The sequence below is a fragment of the Salmo salar genome, chromosome ssa29, assembly GCF_905237065.1.
Source record: "Salmo salar chromosome ssa29, Ssal_v3.1, whole genome shotgun sequence".
In the NCBI taxonomy this organism is placed as follows: domain Eukaryota; kingdom Metazoa; phylum Chordata; class Actinopteri; order Salmoniformes; family Salmonidae; genus Salmo; species Salmo salar.
The window spans coordinates 6,489,492-6,505,532 of record NC_059470.1 but is presented as its reverse complement, the minus strand read 5'-3'; the positions used below and the strand labels follow the sequence as shown (position 1 = coordinate 6,505,532).

Below are 16,041 nucleotides of genomic sequence, written 5' to 3'. Positions count from 1 at the left end.
TAAAATTATCGCAATTTTACGTTAAAGAATACCCTAAAGGATTGATTGTAAACATCGTTTGACATGTTTCTACAAACGGTAATGGAACTTTTGAACATTTCGTCTATGGATTTGCGTTAAAACGCCTCATGGCATTTTAATGATGTCAGACCGAGGCTCTGCATCTGTCCTCGAGCTCCTAGATCTTAGTGCTGCTTTTGATACCATCGATCACCACATTCTTTTGGAGAGATTGGAAACCCAAATTGGTCTACACGGACAAGTTCTGGCCTGGTTTAGATCTTATCTGTCGGAAAGATATCAGTTTATCTCTGTGAATGGTTTGTTCTCTGACAAATCAAGTAAATTTCGGTGTTCCTCAAGGTTCCGTTTTAGGACCACTATTGTTTTCACTATATATTTTACCTCTTGGGAATGTCATTCGAAAACATAATGTTAAATTTCACTGCTATGCGGATGACACACAGCTGTACAGTTCAATGAAACATGGTGAAGCCCCAAAATTGCCCTGGCTAGAAGCCTGTGTTTCAGACATAAGGAAGTGGATGGCTGCAAACTTTCTACTTTTAAACTCGGACAACACAGAGACGCTTGTTCTAGGTCCAAAGAAACAAAGAGATCTTCTGTTAAATCTGACAATTAATCTTGATGGTTGTACAGTCATCTCACATAAAACTGTGAAGGACCTCGGCGTTACTCTGGATCCTGATCTCTCTTTTGAAGAACATATCAAGACTGTTTCAAGGGCAGCTTTTTTCCATCTACGTAACATTGCAAAAATCAGAAACTTTCTGTCCACAAATGATGCAGAAAAATTAATCCATGCTTTTGTTACTTCTAGGTTGGACTACTGCAATGCTCTACTTTCCGGCTACCCGGATAATGCACTAAATAAACTTCAGTTAGTGCTAAATACGGCTGCTAGAATCCTGACTAGAACCAAATTATTTGATCATATTACTCCAGTGTCAGCCTCCCTACACTGGCTTCCTGTTAAGGCAAGGGCTGATTTCAAGGTTTTACTGCTAACCTACAAAGCATTACATGGGCTTGCTCCTACCTATCTTTCCGATTTGGTCCTGCCGTACATACCTACACGTACGCTACGGTCACAAGACGCAGGCCTCCTAATTGTCCCTAGAATTTCTAAGAAAACAGCTGAAGGCAGGGCTTTCTCCTATAGAGCTCCATTTTTATGGAATAGTCTGCCTACCCATGTGAGAGATGCAGACTCGGTCTCAACCTTTAAGTCTTTACTGAAGACTCATCTCTTCAGTGGGTTCTATGATTGAGTGGAGTCTGGCCCAGGAGTGTGAAGGTGAACGGAAAGGCTCTGGAGCAACGAACCGCCCTTGCTGTCTCTGCCTGGCCAGTTCCCCTCTCTCCACTGGGATTCTCTGCCTCTAACCCTATTACAGGGGCTGAGTCACTGGCTTATTGGTGTTCTTCCATGCCGTCCCTAGGAGGGGTGCGTCACTTGAGTGGGTTGAGTCACTGACGTGGTCTTCCTGTCTGGGTTGGCGCCCCCCCTTGGGTTGTGCCGTGGCGGAGATCTTTGTGGGCTATACTCGGCCATGTCTCAGGATGGTAAGTTGGTGGTTGAAGATATCCCTCTAGTGGTGTGGGGGCTGTGCTTTGGCAAAGTGGGTGGGGTTATATCCTGCCTGTTTGGCCCTGTCCGGGGGTATCGTCGGATGGGGCCAGTGTTTCCTGACCCCTCCTGTCTCAGCCTCCAGTATTTATGCTGCAGTAGTTTATGTGTCGGGGGGCTAGGGTCAGTCTGTTACTGTATATCTGGAGTATTTCTCCTGTCTTATCCAGTGTCCTGTGTGAATTTAAGTATGCTCTCTCTAATTCTCTCTTTCTTTCTTTCTTTCTTTCTTTCTTTCTTTCTTTCTTTCTTTCTTTCTTTCTTTCTTTCTCTCTCTCGGAGGACCTGAGCCCTAGGACCATGCCTCAGGATTACCTGACATGATGACTCCTTGCTGTCCCCAGTCCACCTGGCCGTGCTGCTGCTCCAATTTTAACTGTTCTGCCTGCGGCTATGGAACCCTGACCTGTTCACCGGACGTGCTACCTGTCCCAGACCTGCTGTTTTCAACTCTCTAGAGACAGCAGGAGTGGTAGAGATACTCTCAATGATCGGCTATGAAAAGCCAACTGACATTTACTCTTGAGGTGCTGACTTGTTGCACCCTCGACAACTGTGATTATTATTATTTGACCATGCTGGTCATTTATGAACATTTGAACATCTTGGCCATGTTCTGTTATAATCTCCACCCGGCACAGCCAGAAGAGGACTGGCCACCCCTCATAGCCTGGTTCCTCGCTAGGTTTCTTCCTAGGTTTTGGCCTTTCTAGGGAGTTTTTCCTAGCCACCGTGCTTCTACACCTGCATTGCTTGCTGTTTGGGGTTTTAGGCTGGGTTTCTGTACAGCACTTTGAGATATCAGCTAATGTAAGAATGGCTATATAAATACATTTGATTTGATTTGATTATGATTTGATCTGTACTGACCTCGCCTTCTGGATGGTGAACAGGCTGTAGGTGTCCTGGAGGGCAGGTAGTTTGCCCCTGGTGATGTGTTGTGCAGACCGCACCACCCTCTCGAGATACTTGCAGTTGTGGGCGGTGCAGTTGCTGTACCAGGTGGTGATACAGCCTGACAGGATGCTCTCAATTGTGCATCTGGAAAGTTTCTGAGGGTTTTAGGTGACATGCCAAATTTCTTCAGCCTCTTGCGGTTGAAGAGGTGCTGTTGAGACTTCTTCATCACATTGTCTGTGTGGGTGGACCATTTCAGTTTGTCCGTGATGTGTACGCCTAGGAATTTAAAGCTTTCCACCTCCATGCTGTCCCCTCAATATGGATTGGGGAGGGGGGGGGGGGTGCTCTCTGCTGTTTCCTGAAGTCCACGATCATCTCCTTTGTTTTGTTGACGTTGAGTGAGATGTTGTTTTCCTGACACCACACTCCGAGTGCCCTCACCTCCTCCCTGTTGGCTGTCTCATCGTTGTTGGTAATCAAGCCTACTACTGTTGTGTTGTCTGCGAACTTGATGATTGAGTTGGAGGCGTGCATGGACATGCACTCATGGGTGAACAGGGAGTACAGGCGGGGGCTTAGCACGCACCTTTGTGGGGTCCCAGTGTTGAGGATCAGCGAAGTAGAGATGTTGTTTCCTACCTTCACCACCTAGGGGCTGCCCGTCAGGAAGTCCAGGCCCCAATTGCACAGGGCGGGGTTGAGACCCAGGGCCTCAAGCTTCATGATGAGCTTGGAGGGTACTGTGGTGTTGAATGCTGAGCTATAGTCAATGAACAGCCTTCTTACATAGATATTCCTCTTGTCCAGATGGGATTGTGCAGTGTGATGGCGATTGCATCGTCTGTAGACCTATTGGGGCGGTAAGCAAATTGAAGTTGGTCTAGGGTGACAGGTAAGGTGGAGGTGATTATGATCCTTGACTAGAGTCTCAAACCACTTCATGATGACAGAAGTGGGTGCTACAGGGCGATAGTCATTTAGTTCAGTTACCTTTGCCTTCTTGGGTACAGGAACAATGGTGGCCATCTTGAAGCATGTGGGGACAGCAGACTGGGATAGGGAGAGATTGAATATGTCCGTAAACACACCAGCCAGCTGGTCTGCCCATGCTCTGAGGACATGGATAGAGATGGCGTCTGGGCCGGGAGCCTTGCGAGGGTTAACACGTTTAAATGTCTTCCTCATGGCGACCACGGAGAAGGAGAGCCCACAGTCCTTGGTAGCGGTCCGCGTCGGTGGCATTGTATTATTCTCAAAACGGGCAAAGAAGGTGTTTAGTTTGTCTGGAAGCAAGACGTCGGTGTCCGTGACGTGCCTGTTTTTCCTTTTGTAGTCCATGATTGTCTGTAGACTCTGGTCTCATGTCTCATGTCTGAGCCGTTGAATTGCGAGTCCACTTTGTCTCTGTACTGACATGTTGCTTGTTTGATTGACTTGCAGAGGGAATAACTACACTCTTTGTATTTGGCCATATTCCCAGTCACCTTTCCATGGTTAAATGCGGTGGTTCGCACTTTCAGTTCTAGCCACGGTTTCTGTTAGGGTAGGTTTTAATAGTCACAGTAGGTTCAACATCTCCTATACACTTACTGATAAACTCACTCACCAAATCAACATATATGTCAAAATGATTCTCTGAGGCTACCTGGAACTTGTCCCAGTCTGCGTGATCAAAACAATCTTGAAGCGTGGATTCCGATTGGTCAGACCAGCGTTGAATAGTCCTTAGCACGGGTACATCCTGTTTGAGTTTCTGCCCATAGGAAGGGAGGAGCAAAATGGAGTCGTGGTCAGATTTGCCGCTTGAAGGGCAGATTGCCCCTTTAAAGGAATATGACTCGACATAATGAGTCTACTTCTCCATCCACACATTGACACAGCTACAAAGGGCTACAAGTACATCAGGTTTGCGCTTAGTGGGACTATCATTTTATTCCATATGTGTTATTTCATAGTTTTGATGTCTTCACTAGTATAATACATTGTAGAAAATAGTAAGAATAAAGAAAACCCTTGCATGAGTTCTTTTGACTGGTACTGTATGTATACTAAACTGAATAAACCTTTAATAGACTAATAGGTCTACATGCTCAGCTTGTATCTCTTGAATCTGTTTGGTCACACTATGTTATCAGAGCAAGCAGGCTGTCAATGGAGACCCTGAGCAATGTCAATCTGAGTTTATTGCCTTCAGATCATTGTAAAGATACTAAGCAAAATGGTTGTTTGCAAACCACACAATGAAATCACAGAGCATACAGTGCCACACACAGACTCTCACCCATTTTCTCTCTCTCTCTCTCTCTCTCTCTCTCTCTCTCTCTCTCTCTCTCTATATATATATATATATATATATATATATGAAGGCATGGTTAGACAAACATGGGGGGAGAAAATGGAACAAGATGGAGAGATGAAGAAGGGCATGACTTCTTATTCTACGCTCATTATTCCTGTCTGGGTGCTATCCAGGCCGATGATATGGTACCGCTGGGGTCTGGGCGCTGGGTTATCAGTGGGCGCATTGGGAACTAGCAGCACCACGGTCACTATCACACACAGACTATGTCCCAAATGACATCCTAGTGCACAACTTTTGACCAGGACCCATACTTTTACTGGTCAAAAGTAGTGCACTATATAGGGAATAGGGTGCCATTAGGGACACAAACACATATTCAGCTCAGATAGAGAGATGCAGAACGCTGGATGGCAGCTCTGCTTTTCTCACAGGACATAAAGGAAAACATCTCTGGCCATTCTGCTGAATTAAGAACTTTGAACTGCATGCAGAAAGTGGGGAGAGATTGAGCTAGAGAAAGAGGGAGAGACAGACTGGTCGAGACACGTTGAGAGGGGGAGAGATGGCGGGAGAGGCTCAGGTGGAGAGAGAGGGAGGGCCAGGGTAGGTTGGGCAGAGAGAGAGATGGAGGGAGAGAGATGGAGAAAGAGAGCGAGGGAGAAAGAGGTAGAGATAATTGTTGAAAGGGGGAGAGGGTGGGTAAGGGACTGGTAGGGAGAGCGCGAGAGGATGGAGAGAAAGAGAGAGATGGAGGGAGTGAAGGAGAGGTAGAAACATCCTGTCAGAGCAGCGTCAGCAGGACAGTTAAGAGAGGAGCTGTGTGTGTGGGTGAGAGTTTGTGTGTGTCTAGCCCATCCATTACCCTACCTGTCTTCTCTCTATCCTTTTAGCCATCCACGCCAAGGCCTCTCTCCCTGCCCTCCCTCCCTAACTGCTTTCAACCCTGCTTTCCCCTTATGAGGCAAAACGCAAATGGGAAAAGCTGAGGGGTTAGGTCCTCCTTTCTCTTTTCCCCCATGCCTTGCAGTTTATTATATCCCATGCCAAAGCTCCTCTCCTCTATGCCTGCTGCATGCGCTTCAGCTGATATGCATTATCGTGGGGGATTTCCAGACGCTTGCGATGCTAGTCACTTTGAATGTGTCCTTTGCATGCCTCAGCAGGGGGAATAAGAACCCATAGGTCACAACAGGCTCTCTCTGGGCCGACGAAGCAGGTGAGAGTGACGGCCTGTCTCAAATATAGTGCGTTCCCTTTGACGAGCTCCCATAGTCAACCAATAGGGCTCTTTTCAAAAGTATTGCACTATGTAGGAAATAGGGTGCCATTTGGGATGGAACCATAGAGTACCCAAACCCACAGCCCACTCACATTCTCTCTCTTAGTAATTCTCACGTGGATTGCTCTGGTTCAAATACATTTTTAGCTAAAAGTATTTTTTTCTCTTTTACTTCCTATTTCCCTCCTTCTCTTTCCCAAGTCCTCACACGCTTGACTTTATGAATTTCCTTAATTGACCATGGTGAGGGAGCGTGGGGGACTGGGAGCTATTGATTTGCTATAGGACTCAGCAGTGTGGTTGGAAATACCATGCGGTCTCCGGGGTTGCTTCTCAGAGCCTTCTAATACCTCCAGTCTTCAGCTTCTCAACACACGCACACACACGCATGCACGCAAGCACACACACTGCTCTGCTCTGGTGGGAGGCAGACAGTCAGTCCTTTCAATATATTTCTTTATAATGTCACTGTGGAAGGCTGGAAGCTAATGCCTGACTGACTGTATGGAAAGGCCCTGCCTGCTGTCCCTGAGGAGCGCTCGCACCGCTGATCACATTTTGTCATGCACTGGAATCCATGTTGTCCCAAATGGCACCCTATTGCTTACACACTGAAAAAAATAAAGGTTCTTAAATTGTTCTTCCTCATCTCTTAAGGTTCCTTGGGAGAACTCTTGCCCGAAAAATAACCTTTGAGTTAAGTTCGGGGTTCTTGATGTGGCATCTACGGTTCTTCAGAATTCTAAAAGGTTCTTGAAACGTGGAATCCTTCAGATGTATCCCTTTCATAGCACACAGCTATGGCCAGTGTTAACTAGTGTAAAATGTTTCAATATCAACATTTCTGCATCTACATTGATTAATTAATGTATCTCTTGCAAATAAAATATAAATACAATTTTTACAAACTATTCAAACCTGTTACTTAGACTTATTAGGCTTGTTACTGAAATGGTTGTTCCAGTTTGCATGTTGAAGTTAGTCTCATATCTTAGTGTTCCCAACCCTGACCGTCATTCTGAAAGCAGGTTGTGGGTGAATTAAAATGTTGGATATGCCCTCTCTGGCTGGAGTAGAATATGACTTACACATCACTTTGCAAACTAGCATAATGTGACTTGCAGGCTTGATGTGGCCTGTAAACCTTGAGTTTCAGGCCACTGTATTAGGGTAATACTCGGCCATCTAAAGAAGGCCTTATTGGTGGTACTGGTAACTCTAAAAATATGCTAATAAGGCTTAAAACCTTACACCAGGGCTATTCAATTCCGGTCCTGGAGGGCAGAACTACTTTGCTTTGGATTTCTGTATGGTTCTTCAAAGAACCAACACATTTATGTTTCTTCAGAGATCCTAAAATGGTTCCCCTAAGGCATTGCTCTCAAGAACCTAATGTGGTTCCTACTTGCACCTTTATTTTTAAGAGTGTATGCAGTGCACTACTTTAAATTGGGAGAATACAATAGTTGTGCACTATGTAGGGAATAGGGTGCCATTTGGGACACTGCCACAGCTCTCTGACCCCTTAATTCTCCATCAACAGTGGACCAGTAGCAGTAAGTCAGTTACATCCAGAGCTTAGTTTTCTCTACATCTGTGTGTACCGGTGTGTATGTGACTCTGTGTGTGTGTGTGTGTGTGTGTGTGTGTGTGTGTGTGTGTGTGTGTGTGTGTGTGTGTGTGTGTGTGTGTGTGTGTGTGTGTGTGTTGAGTAGCTCTCCTCTCTTTTCTTGGTACCCAGCCCCAGTAAGTGCCAGCGTCATAATGAACCTGTGTAATAGAACATGACAACGCAATTATATCCTCACAGTTAAGAGAAAGTGTTTACAACAACCCTGACACTGCTTGATTTTCTGCCTCTACTCCCTCTTTCTCCTTGCATCCATTTTTTGCGCCATTTAATTGCAACCATAAAAAAAAAGCTTTAAATTGCCTGTCACCAATTATCTGGAGTCACTACATGTGGCTAGAATACTTCTGCATTGTGTTCCGTGCAGGGTTAGCAAGATGAATGTGTCAGCTGGCAATTTGGAGAGTGGACCCAGGGATTCTAAGCTCATAGAATTGTATGAAATAACATTTAAACTCATAACAATTAGCTATTAAATGTATCTATTGCTCGTATGGAACACAGGGACTCATAGATAAAGACAGGGACACAGCGAGACACACAAACGTATCCTTCATATTGGATGTAGCAGACTAATAGCTTTTCTAGTGTTTTATATGTAACTACACTAAATGGCTTCAGGGGCATTTTGTGTATAGTCTGGAGCCATGCAGGCAAAACTGACCTATGAACAGCAGTACTACTCATCCTCTTGTTTTCTCTCTTCTTCCTCGTTCCCTCTGTGTCTATCTCTATTTCTCTCTGTGTCTATCTCTCTTTCTCTCTGTGTCTATCCCTCTCTCTCTCTGTGTCTATCTCTCTCTCTCTGTGTCTATCTCTCTCTCTCTCTGTGTCTCTCTCTCTCTCTGTCTCTCTCTCTGTTTCTTTAGTCTCCTAACGAGAGAAGATGAGCGACACAGAGAGGCAGTACCCTATCGCACCCATTGAGCCACGGCAACCCAGGCTTCCACGGCAACCCAGAAAATGCCCTCGGGGGGGGGCAATTAAAAGTGAGATAGGAGAATGTCAGCCACGGGCGAGTGGGGGGTACATGGCCCTGGTACAAACCAAAGAAGAGGCCCTTAAAGGCTGCTAATGTGTGTCACTGTCAGCGACAGGTTGTTTCACAGTTTCCCTTCTTTCCCTTCGCCTTGACACAATGTTGTCACGCTCTGAATTTATTTTATTAAGAGGGCTACATGGGCTACATCCCAAATGGCACCCTATTTACTATGTAGCACTACATAGGGAATAGGGTGCCATTTGGGACGCAAACATGGACACAGGCCGAGAGAGTCACTCCCTTACAGTATCGCTCTCCATGCTATTATTCTCTAGCGCCCCTTCTTGGCTAAATATATCACTAAATACCACTTGGTGCATTGGGAATAGAGCAGCCAACCCAAATATAACTCTTTACTTTTTGTGTGTGTCTTTCTTTCAGTTTTTGTTCATACATCTGTGAGAGCATGGAAACCCAACGGATGGGCTACTGGGTAGGGTTTAGATTTCCTTGTCCTCAAGTCACAAGGATGTAAAGTAAGTAGCGTAGGACGAGCCAGAACGGCCCATAGGGCAAGAGCCTATCACTTGTTTCTGCAGTATGATGTACATGTATACCACCTGGACAGGACACTACTCTGTCACAAGGTTTTTAGTAATGAGCCAAACCATTGGGTAAAGAGTGTTTGGCTGGCTGTTCTTGTTTCACCAATCTCCTCGCCTCCTCCTACTAACAGAAGAAACATAAGACCTTGATTCTAATTCAGAAAACCTGATCTTCGGCTCAACTGGGAGTGTCTGTCTAGTCTTTGTCTTGAAAATATATTTATTGCTGCCTTACTTTAATAAAAGAGGATTCAGCAAAGAAACTGGAGGATGTTGAGAAGTATGTGGCAGCATGTAGCATACACAGTAATTCCTCTTTTACAGAGCAGTAATTCTCCTTTACAAAGTGTGTACATGTTGTCACGTTCTGACCCAAGTAAGATGTCATTTTCTATAGTAGAGTAGGTTAGGGCGTGACAGGGGGCTTCGGGTGTTTCTTCTATGTTTTCTATTTCTATGTTTAGTTCTAGTTTTCTATTTCTATGATGGAGTTTTTTTGGGATGATCTCCAATTAGAGGCAGCTGGTTCACGTTGTCTCTAATTGGAGATCATATTTAAATTGTTTTTTTTCCTATTGTGTTTGTGGGCAGTTGTATTCTGTTTAGTTGTGTTCTATGTAGTCGTCAGTACCTGACAGAACTGTTAGCTGATCGTTTTCTCTTTGTTATTTTCTTTAGTGTTCTGAGTTTAATAAACAGTAATTATGAGCACTCAACACGCTGCGCCTTGGTCCTCTCTATACGACAGCCGTTACACATGTACACACTTTCTCTCGACAGAAAGCCTGAGGGTCCTTCCCTTGTTTGTACTCTTTTTTTGGGCTTTTCTTAGGTTGTTAAGGTTAATTAGTAGAACCTTTTTATTCTCTTATGGTCCCCTTAAGGCTGAACCATAATCACACCTTAGTCATATCTCCTAAAGGCGTCCACATGCTTCCCAGCCGAAACAGTTCAGTAGAGTTTGTGCATATATTATGATGACGTTTTGTGAAGTTTTAGCTCGTTTTGGACTTCGGTGATGGTTTTTTCAGCTGTTCGGGCACACAAATGGTTTTATGGAGGCAAGCCGAAGTTCGAAGCTAAAGTCTTCGCCCCTTCGTCTGTGATTGGTCAACAGTAGGGATTCTTCAATAAAGTGTCATTCAACGAGAGACGACTCGTTTTCATGCACATTTATTCATTGAGAAATACTGTACCAAGCATATTAGTTATATGTAAAATTGTGCAACTAAGATGTCCTCGGCAAAAATGTCAAAATTAATGACAGATTTCTTTAGTTATTTTAGATTAATCTGGACTTTTTTGAGGAAGCGTAAACTGGCTACGGTGTATCAAAATGGACAAACAGTACTATTGGCGCTTTTTTTCTAGGCCTTTTAATGGAGTATGCAAGCACACTCGTTCAGTTTCGGCTCTAACTGAACCAGGTTAATGGAAGGGAGCGGGTATGCAGAAGTGCATTTCGAATATGATGGTTGATTGTATAACTTGACAGAGACAACATTACTCCTTGCTAACATTTCTCCATCTGCATCCACCCGCTCTCAAGCTAGCAGAGAGAATACCCAGGGCATTAACCAAAGAAAGCCTATAAATTAAGACATAACCAATAAGGACGATGCATTCTTCGATCATGCCCTGAATAACTGCATGTCGATTTCAACAAATGCACCATTCGCATAATAACACAAAACAAACAAATGAACCTGTACCATCCTTGTCAGGGGGCGGGGGTGTGTTAGTCCGAACCATACATGCCAATGTTCAGGGGATGTTCCCTCAACAATACATCCACGTGTATCACTCCAGAGCTCAATGCAAACACCATTACCTTGCCTGGCTGCCCAAATGCTTACCAAATAACCTGATAAATCATAAGATCTGGGCCAAGTCAATGCGACTGTGCCATTTCCCTGTGTGCATCCCTAATGACACCCTATTCCCTATATAGTGCACTACTTTTCACTAGACCCTAAGGGCCCTGGTCAAAAGTAGCGCACTATATAGGGAATAGTGTGCCATTTGGGACGCAGACCGTTTCTCGTTATATCCAGCCTCGCTCTCATTCAGAGACGACCGTATTACTCAACCCATTACTCAACCCGGCGTTCCACAGCCGCCACCGCCGCTCACATTCACAACACTTGTCTTCAAGTTTAGATACCGCAGACATAGGCTACTGGTGTAACCCTTTCTTTCCACCAGTATTTCTGTTGCCTTAGCCTCTTTAGCTCAGGTTGTGTGTGTTAAAATGGGGTTCCTACTATACCGGCTTTCTCAAGATTCTGTTCTTTGATCTGAAGTATTTTTTCTCTTTCTTTCTTTTCATTACTCTCTCTGTTTATATAGTGGATGGCCCTGTGAACATGTCCCTGTGTTAGCTAGTGGTGTTACTGTTTACTATAGTGGAGTGACATAGTGGTTAGGGAAGAGGGTCCTCTCTCTCTGTCTCCCCCCCATCGTTCTCTGTTGTCTGTGAATCGTTTTATCCTAGTTTGTTTGTTCTTGTCTCCTTAGCTAGCACAGATAGTCAAAAAGGAAATCAAAAGGCGGTATGTTTTGAAGTGTCTGTCCTATATCTGAGAGATATAAGAAAGCTCAAAATGTATTTATTTATACCGTATACCTTTGATGTGGAAATGCCCAATTCACTTCCAATCATTTTTACATCCCGGTAATGTGTTACCTTCAGACGATTCCCTTGAAGCCGAAATGTCCGTGTTCGTGAGTCTCAAATTTCGATAGTGGGGTCCAAATAGATTCTTGCTCAAACCGTTCAGACTTGACAGACATTTTTGTGATAAGTAACTTTTCGGGGGAGAAACTGGGAGGTGCCGCTCTACTGCATGGGCGAATGACTGCACATAGGCAGATTCAATGAATTGCACCGTTGCACATGCAAGAAACAGGAAGTCAATAGTGTAAACACACAGTGTTTTATGTAATAAAACGTGATGGCATCACCGATTTCCGCACGGGTTCGGACATCGACCTCTGAGGTTTGGCATTTAGGCTGCATTCAAAAGAGTTTCCTATTCCCTACGTAGTGCACTACTTTTGACCAGTGCCCAAAGGGATTGGTTGAAGGTAGTGCACTATGTTGGGAATAGCTTGCCATTTAGGATGCATTTTTGTTATTTACAACAGAGAAGAAGGAGAGAACTCAGCGGGGGGTTCGACTGGTTCCCCTGCCTTACTCATTACTCATTTCCTGCCTGCCCATTGTGCTTCGGTGATGGGTACTGTATGGGAGCCTCTATTCCAATGCAAATGACCTGTGAGTGTGTGCCAAGTGTGTGCGTGTGCGTGTGTGTGCCAAGTGTGTTAATGTGTGCCGAGTGTTTGTGCCTGCCATGTGTAGTCAAGTGTGAAAGCGTATTCTCTCAACAATTATCCCAATACACAGTCCACAGGAAAAACACCACAAATATATCAATACAGAAATAAACACACTCAAAGCAAATGTAATTAAAAAAGGTGTTGTTATTTCCATTATTCATTGTTTTGTTTGTTCTGCTTTAATAATGTACCTGGAGATTAGATCGACTGGTAACAAATCCTTACTTTATAAAATGAATGGTGCAATTTAGAAGCGGACGCATTGATTCAGCAACAAAAAGGTCAAACAGCGTGCTGTGAATTGAAAATCAGAGCGGCCGTTGCATTCCCACGTTTAGTTTGTTTCATTTCCCTCTCTTCCTCTTTCTAGCCTGGTGGTGACAATTACAAACGGGGACCTTTGTAAAAACACATCTTCATTCAAGCGTCTATTGACGCTGTAAACAGCAGGTCAGCTACAGTGGTTCATCCTTTAAAAGTTTAAAAGAGGCACAGCTTGCATGGTGCCGCAGAATTCTATGACATGTTATTTAAGTGCCAACCACTGGTACCATTAATGCTAGTTAGTGCTAGTTTGACCACCAGAAGGCATCTTTGAGAAGCATTTGATAGTCTTCAATACTGGCTGTACTAGAGAATAATAAAAAAAAATTGTAAGAACATAATATATGGGACAGAAATGTAGCTTAATTAATTTGATTAATATTATGGTGTTTCTATTCCAAGAAAAAGGAAAAAATTCCGTTAGGATGGAACGGAAAATATGGCGCTGTACAAAGTGACAGTAGGGAGTAGGCTACAGTACTGGGCTATTTAGCTAAAGAATCCCAGTGTCGTGCGGGCACGCGGGAGACCGGGGTTCAATTCCCCCGACAGGGAGGAAGGAGTAGGCTGTCCTTGTAAATAAGAATTTGTTCTTTAACTGATTTGCCTAGTGAAAGAAAGGTTACACTAAGAGCATAACATTTCTACACCCTAATTGTATAATTGTAGTCTAACCAATACACAAAAGATGATTCAGTGAAAATAAAAATAAAAATGTATTTATCAAGACCAGTCCCCATGCTTGTCTCAGAGCAGCACGAAATGGTGCAAAAATAGTTGTAGGCTACTGCTTCAAATCCTACTGCTTCTAACTTCAATATGCTCTTTAAATAAATAAGACCTACACCACTTTTAGCAGCACATTACTCAACACTAGTGAGGCTCATGTCGCCTACGGTAGGCCTACAGTATATCGAAAAATATGACGTCACTCTCTGCCAATATTTACATATAGAGGATTCGAGGATTCTAAATTAAAAGCAAAAGCCGCCTCATGGGTCTCCCGGTGGCGGCCGGCACGGCTATCAAACCTGCATATGTAGCAACGCATTTTGCACTGCGGGAGCCCCCATCCACTCGGGAGCCCCCATCCACAAAGTATCAAAATACAGAGAGGTGTTTGTAAAGGTATATTGTCTTGCTAATAGCCCATAATGGGCTATTATAATACTGTACATGGTGTCCAGGTCAGGATAACAAAAACATTTATTTATTAATAAAGACTATCAGAAAGAATGGTGGTACTTATTTATTTTGATCCAAAGCCATGAATGAGTGAGTCACTCAGCTTTATGTAGGTGCCGGGCCTACAGTGGCTTGCGAAAGTATTCACCCCCATTGTCATTTTTCCAATTTTCTTGCCTTACAACCTGGAATTAAAATCGATTTTTGTATCATTTGATTTACACAACATGCCTACCACTTTGATGATTCAAAATATTTTTTATTGAGAAACAAACAAGAAATAAGACAAAAAAACACTTATACCACTTGAGTGTTGCTTTAGCAGTATGCTTTGGGTCATTGTCCTGCTGGAAGGTCAACATCCGTCCCAGTCTCAAGTCTCTGGAAGACTAAAACAGGTTTCCCTCAAGAATTTCCCTGTTTTTAGCACCATCCATCATTCCTTCAATTCTGACCAGTTTCCCAGTCCCTGCCGATGAAAAACATCCCCACAGCATGATGCTGCCACCACCATGCTTCACTGTGGGGATGGTATTCTCGGGGTGATGAGAGGTTTTGGGATTGCACCAGAAATAGCATTTTCCTTGATGGCCAAAAAGCTACATTTTAGTCTCATCTGACCAGAGTACCTTCCATAAGTTTGGGGAGTCTCCCGCATGCCTTTTGGCGTACACCAAATGTGTTTTATTATTTTTTTCTTTAAGCAATGGCTTTTTTCCTGGCCACTCTTCCGTAAAGCCCAGCTCTGTGGAGTGTACGGCTTAAAGTGGTCCTATGGACATATACTCCAATCTCCACTGTGGTGCTTTGCAGCTCTTTCAGGATTATCTTTGGTATCATTGTTGCCTCTCTGATTAATGCTCTCCTTGCCTGGTCTGTGAGTTTTGGTGGGCGGCCCTCTCTTGGCAGGTTTGTTGTGGTGCCATATTCTTTCAATTTTTTAATAATGGATTCAATGGTGCTCCGTGGGATGTTCAAAGTTTCGGATATTTTTTTATAACCCAACCCTGATCTGTACTTCTCCACAACTTTGTCCCTGACCTGTTTGGAGAGCTCCTTGGTCTTCATGGTGCTTGGTGGTGCCCCTTGCTTAGTGGTGTTGCAGACTCTGGGGCCTTTCCGAACCTGTGTATATATACTGAGATCATGTGACAGATCATGTGACACTTAGGTGGACTTTATTTAACTAATTATATGACTTCTGAAGGTAATTGGTAGCACCAGATTGTATTTAGGGGCTTCATAGCAAAGGGGGTGAATACATATGCACGCACCACTTTTCTTTTTTTAATATTTTTTGGAAACGTTTTTTTTTAATTTTATTTGTATATAATTCTTTTTTTTTATTTCACTTCACCAATTTGGACTATATAACACCTTATATCAAGGTGTGCATAATTATTAGGCAGCTTCATTACCTCAGGTAAAATGGGCCAAAAAAGAGATTTAACTGACACTGAAAAGTCAAAAATTGTAAAATGCCTTTCAGACGGATGCAACACTCTTGAAATAGCTAAACTATTGGGGCCTGACCACCGGACAATCAAACGTTTTGTTGCGAATAGTCAACTGGGGGCGAAAAAAACGCATGGATAAGAAAAGGCGCAAATTAACTGCAAAAGACTTGAGAAGAATTAAACTTCAATCTACCAGGAACCCATTATCCTCCAGTGCCATCATATTCCATAACTGCAACCTACCTGGAGTGTCTAGAAGTACAAGGTGTCAAGTGCTCAGAGACATGGCCAAGGTCAAGAAGGCTGAAACATGACCACCACTGAATAAGAGTCACAAGTTCAAGCGTCAAAATTGGGCAAAGAAATACCTGAAGACAGATTTTTCAA

The 16,041-nt window shown here is 43.8% G+C and overlaps 1 protein-coding gene across 3 annotated transcripts in view; it reads right to left on the bottom strand.

Moving 5' to 3' along the window:
• Positions 1-16,041, bottom strand: part of LOC106590055 (cadherin-6) — a 100,143-nt gene that overhangs the window by 49,848 nt on the left and 34,254 nt on the right. Inside the window, exon 1 of one of the 3 annotated variants that reach the window (XM_014180567.2) lies at positions 11,976-12,387. The exons of 1 other annotated variant lie outside the window; for it this stretch is intronic. The gene's annotated coding sequence lies outside the window, so the exon portion shown is untranslated. Of the gene's footprint in view, positions 1-11,975; positions 12,388-16,041 lie in introns of those variants that run through there. One more of the 3 variants, XM_045710720.1, reaches the window with a different exon arrangement.